The 7,831-nt window shown below is 58.6% G+C and overlaps 1 protein-coding gene across 5 annotated transcripts in view; it reads right to left on the reverse strand.

Annotated features, from left to right (window-relative positions):
* The window catches only part of ELFN2 (extracellular leucine rich repeat and fibronectin type III domain containing 2), a 54,774-nt gene extending 47,803 nt beyond the window's left edge, over positions 1 to 6,971 (reverse strand). For 3 of the 5 annotated variants that reach the window (XM_054543387.2, XM_054543386.2, XM_063723048.1), the window contains exon 1: positions 6,311 to 6,603. The gene's annotated coding sequence lies outside the window, so the exon portion shown is untranslated. Of the gene's footprint in view, positions 1 to 5,893; positions 6,060 to 6,310; positions 6,604 to 6,850 lie in introns of those variants that run through there. The other 2 variants (XM_063723049.1, XM_063723050.1) reach the window with 2 other exon arrangements.
* Between the last annotated feature and the right edge of the window lie 860 nt (positions 6,972 to 7,831).

Consider the following 7,831-nt stretch of genomic DNA (forward strand, 5'->3'; position numbering starts at 1 on the left):
CTTCGGGAAAGCATTAAAATTGCAAGTTCCTGCAATTTTCCCCTCGTCCACTCTCCCAATCAAAATCTCAGTGGACAGGGCCCAAGAATCTGCATTTTAACCAGCACCCAGAGATTCTAACGCTCCCTGACAAAAAGGATATTACTCAATTTCTTGGCGCAGCATGGATGGTCCAGTATGGTTGATCCTCAAACTACATGTCCAGACTCATCTTCTCAAAATCCACTCTGGGCTTCCCCACCTCCGGGCCCCTGCTCACACGGTCACTCCATATGGCACGCCCCCACCCAGGGGCAGGCAGGACCTCTTTCACAATCCTCCAGCCAAAATTAAACAAGATAACAGAGAGTGCCTTGCCCGATGCCTGGCACATAGCAGGTGCATAATCGAGAGAATTCTGCAAAGCCCAGAGCAGAAGTTGGCACAACCTCTCCAGCCCTGCCAGGGAGGCTCGCTCTACACCTGGCCTCCAGCCTGCAGCAGCAACCCCCTCTCGGTTAGGTCACAGAGGGACAAGAATCACCTGTCAAGCAAGCCCTACTGTGTGCAGACCCCATGCTGGGCACTTGTCAGAGGTTCCCGTGTCTCACCTCTCCTCCAGGGCCCTGAGCTCTGCCAGGCAGGGGCTCTTCTCTGGGGGTTCCTGCCTGAGCCCCGGGGCCCAGCATTTCTCCCTGGGTGAAACATGCTAATAAGGGTGTGTGTGCATGCGCCATCTGAATGCAAAATGCAGCGATCCATCCTCGGTAGCATGTAGATGAAAGGAATTTGTTTAATAAGTATTTTTTGAGGGCCTACCAGTCTCCGCCCGCACAGAGCTGACATGCAGTGGGAGAAATAGACAGGAAATAGGCAGATGTAGGAAATCCACTGGGGAATGAGAAGGGCCAGAAAAGGAGGGAGGCAGGGAGGCTGACCCCACAGCCTCTGTCTCTCCAAGATTCAGGGACAATTGTAGAGGGAGAGGGATAAGAGACAGGCCAAGGAGGGAAACTGAGTCAGGCCTGAGTCTTGGGACTAGGCCCACGGCAGGCTGGTCAGGCAGCCTTGGGATTCATTCCCTACTTCCCCCTGAGAGAAGTGGTGACCAGTGTATACAAACGTCACAAGAGCTGGCAGCACCCAGGCTCTTCTCATGCATCCTTAGGCCCCCCCCCCCACCCCCAGCAGTTCCTATGCACTTCAGGGGCTGAAAAGCAGAGGGTGAAAAGCATGGGAAGGAAACAGACACATGCACGCACCGTGCAGACCCCCTCCAGGAAGCCAGGAATGAACAGAGGGAGCAGATGAGAAGGGGGAGGAAAACAATGGCATCGCGAATGCCAGACAGGATGTTATACACGTGGTCTTCTCTTACCTAACCTTTAGCATGACCTTTAGGACAACCCAGAAGGGTTAAGAATTCGTTTTTTTGTTTTTTGGTTGTTTTATTGTTGCTGTTGTTGTTGCGGCCAGGCACGGTAGCTCACGCCTGTAATCCCAGCACTTTGGGAGGTTGAGGAGGGAGGATCACGAGGTCAGGAGTTCAAGACCAGCCTGACCAACATAGTGAAACCTTGTCTCTACTAAGAATACAAAAATTAGCCGGGTGTGGTGGTGTGTGCCTGTAATCCCAGCTACTGGGGAGGTTTTTTTTTTTGAGACAGAGCCTCACTCTGTCACCCAGGCTGGAGTGCAGTGGCACAATCTCGGCTCACTGCAACCTTGGCCTCCTGGGTTCAAGCGATTCTCCTGCCTCAACCTCCTGAGTAGCTGGGATTACAGGCATGCACCACGACGCCCGAATAATTTTTTGTATTTTTAGTAGAGACAGGGTTTCACCATGTTGGCCAGGCTGGTCTCGAACTCCTGACCTCAGGTGATCCTTCTGCCTCGGCCTCCCAAAGTGCTAGGATTACAGGTGTGAGCCACCACGCCCAACCAAGAATTTGGTACTTTTGTCCCCACTTCACATTGAGGAAACTGGGCCTCAGGGAGGGGAAGTGACTTGCCCAGGACACACACCGAGAGGAAAAGAGGTTGGATTTGGAGCCCTGCCCCTGCCCTTTCCACAAGCAAGATGGCCAGGAAGTGGGGAGTCCAGGGGGCTACAGCTGAGGCCACGATAGACTCGGGACCTGAAGAAGATACTGATCCTGGGGCAACCTCCCCACCGTCACCCAGGGGAGCCCTCCAAGCGCTGCTGTTCGAGGCACTGTGGGAGGGCCAGGGAGCAAGGGGCTGCCTTTGGGGGTGTCCCGTCACCGTGGGGGAGGGGCGCAGGAGGAATGGGATGGGGGGATTGAGATGCAAGCACCACCCACGAGGCCCCTCCTTTCCTGTCTCTCCTTGCAGCTGAAGCAAAGGGTGTCCCCTGCCCCCAGCTTCCCTAGGGCAGGGTCACTGCACCCATTTACAGATAAGCAAAGCAAGGCCCAGAAAGGGCCTTCCGTGAGAGGGGTAGGCCAAGATGTAGAGGCCTCCAGGCCCACCTGGCAAAGGAGTTCAGCAGCCAATGGTGCTGATGTGAGAGTCTCCCTTCAGGGGTTCCAGTCCTGGTTCCATCGCTGTGTGGCCCTGGACTGGTCTGTAACCTCTCTGTTTCTTGTCTTCAAAATGAGGAATAATAATAGCGCCTACTGCAGCTGGCTTTTGTGGGACTAAACGAATGCCGCCCATAAAGAGCTTCGAACCGGGCCTGGCTCTCAGTAGGGGCTCAATAATATTAGCTGATATCATTATTATTATTATCACTATAGTTATTACTATTTCAATCAGCAGCATCGTGCAGCCAGCACCCTTCCTCTGGCACCCCAGGCATAAGCAAGCCTGCCCAGGTGGCTCTTCAGTCCTCAGGGCTTCTCTGGGGCTTTCCTAGGGACTGTCTGCAGAGCTGGGGGGAAGGAGAGGGGGCTCAATTATTCCAACCCCCAGACACCATCTCCAGTAATAATGTCAATGCCTCTGCCCCAGGTGGTAATTGAGCCAAGAGAAGGTTAATTTAATCAGGGATTGGGCTGGGACGGCAGGAGGCAGAGGACTGGGTTAATCTTCTAGACGATTAACACAGCTCCTGAAGAGGTCTGACTTGCTAAGAAGGCTCAGGTTTCGAGCCAATCCTACTTCTCGGCCATCCACTCCACACAGCACATGTCACAATACGGGGCAGGTGGGGGCACAGAGAGAGGAGCTTGGCCCCCAGGCACTGTGGCCGGAGCAGGTGAGGGTAGCAGCAACGTGTGCCTCCCAGCCCTGCACACGGTTGTCACACTTTCACACTCACACATCACACCCACAAGAGAAGCTGCCACCATCCTCTTACAGAGACAGGAGAGGCTGACCTCTGTCACACACAGCCAGGATGCAGATGCGGCAGGGGTGTCACTGGAACCCAGTTTTGCTACCAAAAACAGGCATCCTACAAGACCTCAGGGGACATTGAGGAACAGGCATGGAGCCCCCAGTGACCGCCCTAGACATGCCCCACTGGAGAAGGCTTGCTGGGTGTGCCCGTTCCTATCACGCTGTTTCTGGAGCTTGTGGGTGGAAGAGTAAGAGAGCACTGACCTGGGAGTCAAGAGCAGCCTCTCCTCCAGCCAGAGACCTCTTGGCCTTGGGCTCATCACCTGGCACCCCACCCCCAATTCCTCATAGCTCCATGTCTCTCCATGAAATGAGGGTACCCCTCGAGAAGGGGCTGGGTAATCAAATGTGTCTCCCTGTAGCCACTGAGGGCGGCGGGGGGAATGGAATTCACATGAAATCAACAGACAGCTTATGCCAGAACTCAGTTTACTCATTGGTCAAATATCCACATAATAGTGGCTAACTCACCCACCTCAAAGAACTGCCGTGGAAATCCAAGGAAAGAAAAGAAAGTCCTCTGCATAGTTAGACTTAAACCAAAACAGGAAAGCAGCTACTCTGGGCTGGGGGGATAGGAGGTGAGAGGACAGAGCTCACGTGGACTGAGCCCCCACCATATGCCAGGCATCAGCACCCGCCCCCCCTCAAGGCCCATGGTCTCCTTAACCCCCTTCACCTCTCTAACCCCCCACCCCCTGTTACAGAGGAGAGACTGAGGCTCAAAGAGGCGACGTGAACGCTTAAATCACAAAACACAGAAAGTAGCAAAATGGGATTCGAACCAATGGTCTCACGCTCCCTGGCTATGGCCATTTTCTATTGTCACATGCACTGACACACTCACATACACATTCACTCATTAAAGCACATCCACCCAGGGGTGGTGGGCCTGGCTGGGATGAAGAGGAAAACAGGGACTGGGGAGGTCAGATGGGGGCTGCAGCACATCGGAGGCCTCCAGGCCCACCTGGCAAAGGAGTTCAGCAGCCAATGGTGTTGATGTGAGAACCTCCCTTCGGGGGTTCCAGTCTTGGAAGGTGCACTACTCAGGGGGCAGGACTTAAGGAAAGGGGGTCCCATGCCCACTCAGGATGCTGGGAAAGGGGGCCTCTTGGGAGGGACCACGCCACGCATCCTAAGGCTCCATCCCTCTCCCCTTCCCACCCCTCATATACAAGGGACATAACCACACCCGGCCACACACACTCCCCTGACATCACACTTACACACTCTGGCTCTGGCTGGGGGGAGTGACCTCCGACAAAACTGTCCCACTGACGTCACCTGCGGCCTGGAGCTTATGTCACACCTGAGGTTCTCACTTACGTCACATACATACTTTTTCCTGATGTCCCCACAATTAACCCTCTTTCTTCCTGCCTAGGGGTTGATGGCCCAGAGGTACCCACCTCCCCACCCACACAGCTGCAGGGCCCCCGGCTCATCAGGACAGCACCTGCCTGTGCACCCCTTTCAGGGGACACACATGCCACATGCTTTGCTGATGGCCCAGACGTGACACGTCCCACAGGTGTCCACGGGCCACAAGAACAGGGGTGTCAGCCATGCATATACACATACACACATGCACACACTCCCAGTCCCGTCTCATGATACAGCTTGCATATTAAAACGCCTCTCAGTAACTGCGCCGGGCAGTCCGCGCCCCACAGCTTCCACCACATTCCTCCAGGTGCTGCCAGCACCCCCCTCCCTCCAGCTTTCTGACTCCGACAGCCTGGCCTGCTGACAGCGGCAGCCGCAGCCCAGACACACACACACACTCCAGCCTAACACCTGTGTCTCAGCAAGGGACCAAGGCAGTGCCCTCCAGCCGCAGCTGCTGGGTGAGAGGAGTCCAGAGGGAAGGGGCACAGCACAGAGCCCTGAGCTGTAGAAAGTGCCGAGTACCACGTTCCTCCCCAGCTGAGTGCGCGGTCAGCACCACTGTCCCCTTCTTGTCTCCCTCCTTGGGCACGCCTGACACACCATGGCCTGTGGCCTCTGCTTTGGACACAAGCTCCCCGAGTGTGCATGCACACGCACACACACACACACACACCAGCTCGCTTCCCTCCAAACATTCCGAGGAAATCCTGCCAGGCCACTGACAGTGTGCGTGTGTGCGCTTGTGTATGTACAGACAGAGAGCAGGGTCCACCCCATGTCCACACACACACACACACCACACACACACAGCACGCACAATCCCCACATGCACACGGCGCCCCACCGGCCAACACACCCACCCCCTCCCCGTCCCCTGACAGCTGCTGGAACCCACACATGCACACACACACACTGGCACGCGCTCACACACACACACACACACACACACACACACACACGGCAGTGGCCCCGGCCCTGCCAGAGCTGCAGTCTCTGCGATTTATGCCGCCTCCCTGGGCTGCCTCCCTCCTTGTCCCTGGCCAGCGCCTCTGCAAGGGTCCCCACCCCCCAGTTCTGGTCTTAACCAACCCCACCGTCGTCAAGCCCCACCCTGGCCCCCCTTCCCCTAGAAGACATCCACCCCGTCAACCCCTCTTACCAGCTAGAGGATGAATGCCTTGACCCGGCAGCACCCCGTGAAAGAGAGGGCTTAGGGCCCCGATTCGAAAAGATGAGGGCAGAGAGGTGCAGTGTGGCACCGGCTGGCACACCGTCCACCATCGAGCCTCTGCACCACCCCCAGAAACGCTCACCTCACCGACCGTCCTCGGTGTCCTCCCACCGCCTCCGCCCACCGCCACCACCACCACCTCCCTCGCGCAGGGTGGTCCCCCGGGGGTCTCACGGGGATCCCCAGACCCAGGAGACAGTGGGGGTGGCTCTCCCTGTCTCATCCCCCCTTCCGTGTCCCTCTCCAAGCCCCACCCCCACTGACGGAGGGGGTGCCCTCCGGCTCCAGCCCCGACTCCCACCGTCTCCCCGGTCGCGGCGCTCGGATCCGGAGGAATTCACTTACCCCAGCCCCAGCCGGGATCCGGGCCAAGCACCGCCTCCGGGAAGCGGCGGCCGCGGGGCCTGCGCGTATGAGTGTGAGTGTGAGTGTGAGCGCGGGTGTGGGTGCGTGGCGCGTGGCCGTGGGGTGGCCCGCGTGTGTCTGTGTGTGTGTCTGGGAGCGCGCGTGTGCGCGCAGACGCCGCCGCCCCCTCCTCCCCGCCGCCGCGCCTCTGCCTCTGCCTCGGCGGGGAGGGCGTCCGGGAGGGGCCAAGCGGCGCGCGTCAGGGACCGCGGCAGGCCGTGTCCGTCTGTCCGTCCGCCAGCCCGCCCGCGCCCGGTGCCCTCCGCAGGCCTTTCCGCAGCAAGCCCGCTCCCGCCCCCCGAGCCGGCCGCACGCTCCACGGACACACGCGCGCTCGCAGACACACGCCCGCGGGGCTGGGGCCGCGCCTGGCGCCGCCGCTGCGGCTGCAGCGCCCGGGGAGGCGGCGGCGGCCCGGCGGAACCCCGAGCCCCGGCTCGGCGGACCCCTGTCCCTGTCCCGGCCCCCTGCGCTGCTCACCCCGCGGGATCCCGGTCCGGGTCCGGGTCCGGCTTCCGCCAGCGCATTCAACAGCTGGGGGCAAACTTGCAGCGGGGCCGCCCGAGGTGCGCCTGGACTCGCCCTCCGCCTGGACTCCGCCTCCGCGGATGGGCCCCCTCGCCGCTTTGTACCTCCATGCCCTGCCGCCTGCGTCCTGCTGGTTGGTCCCGCGTTCAACCGCTGGCGACTGGGGAAGTGCGGCTGCTGCGTTCCCATTTTACAGGCCAGACAACTGAGGTTCGGAAGAGGAATGATTCCCCCAAGGTTACACAGGGAGCCTGCAGACAGTATTAGACTTTACGCTCCCCTACCTTGTGCCAGGGCACTCACTGCCTTTCCCCACCCCTCCAGGAGTAGGTCCAAGGGATACTGGGCTCATCTGCAGCTAGAGAAGCTTCATTAGCCTTCCAGAGGCCCAGTTCCCGGCCCCTTACGCCAAAGCCCCTGCCACCTGCTGCCACCTGCAAAGGGGTGAATGCTGGGAGGAGGAGGAGGTGGAAGATGCAAGAAGCTCTGGCACCCGAGGCCTCTACCTTGGTGCTTGGGCAGGCAAGCACCTCCTCCCGAGGCCCTGCGAGCTGCATGTCAGAGGCCTGCTGCCAGCAGGCCCTGTACTTCTCCATCACTTTTATAGGACCGCATGCACCAGCACCTGTTCTCAGGTGTTGCACAGCAGATGAAGTCCAGGCTGCAGGAACTCCCCATCGGGACATTTCATGCGGGTCTGGAATAAGGAGACTCCCCAGAAGAAGCCACTGCCTGAGCTGAATCCTGATGGATAAGTAGGAGTTGGCCAGCTAAAGAAGGAGGAGAAGGGTGTCCCGGACTCTGGGAATAGCATGTGCAAAGAGGCACAGAGGCATGAAACAGCTTTGTATGTGTGTACAGGGAACTCCACGGAGTTGGGTATTAGTAGAGCAGAAAGAACGTCTGTCCAGAAATTCCTCCCTTCTGTCAACT

The sequence above is a fragment of the Pongo abelii genome, chromosome 23 (assembly GCF_028885655.2).
Source record: "Pongo abelii isolate AG06213 chromosome 23, NHGRI_mPonAbe1-v2.0_pri, whole genome shotgun sequence".
NCBI lineage: Eukaryota > Metazoa > Chordata > Mammalia > Primates > Hominidae > Pongo > Pongo abelii.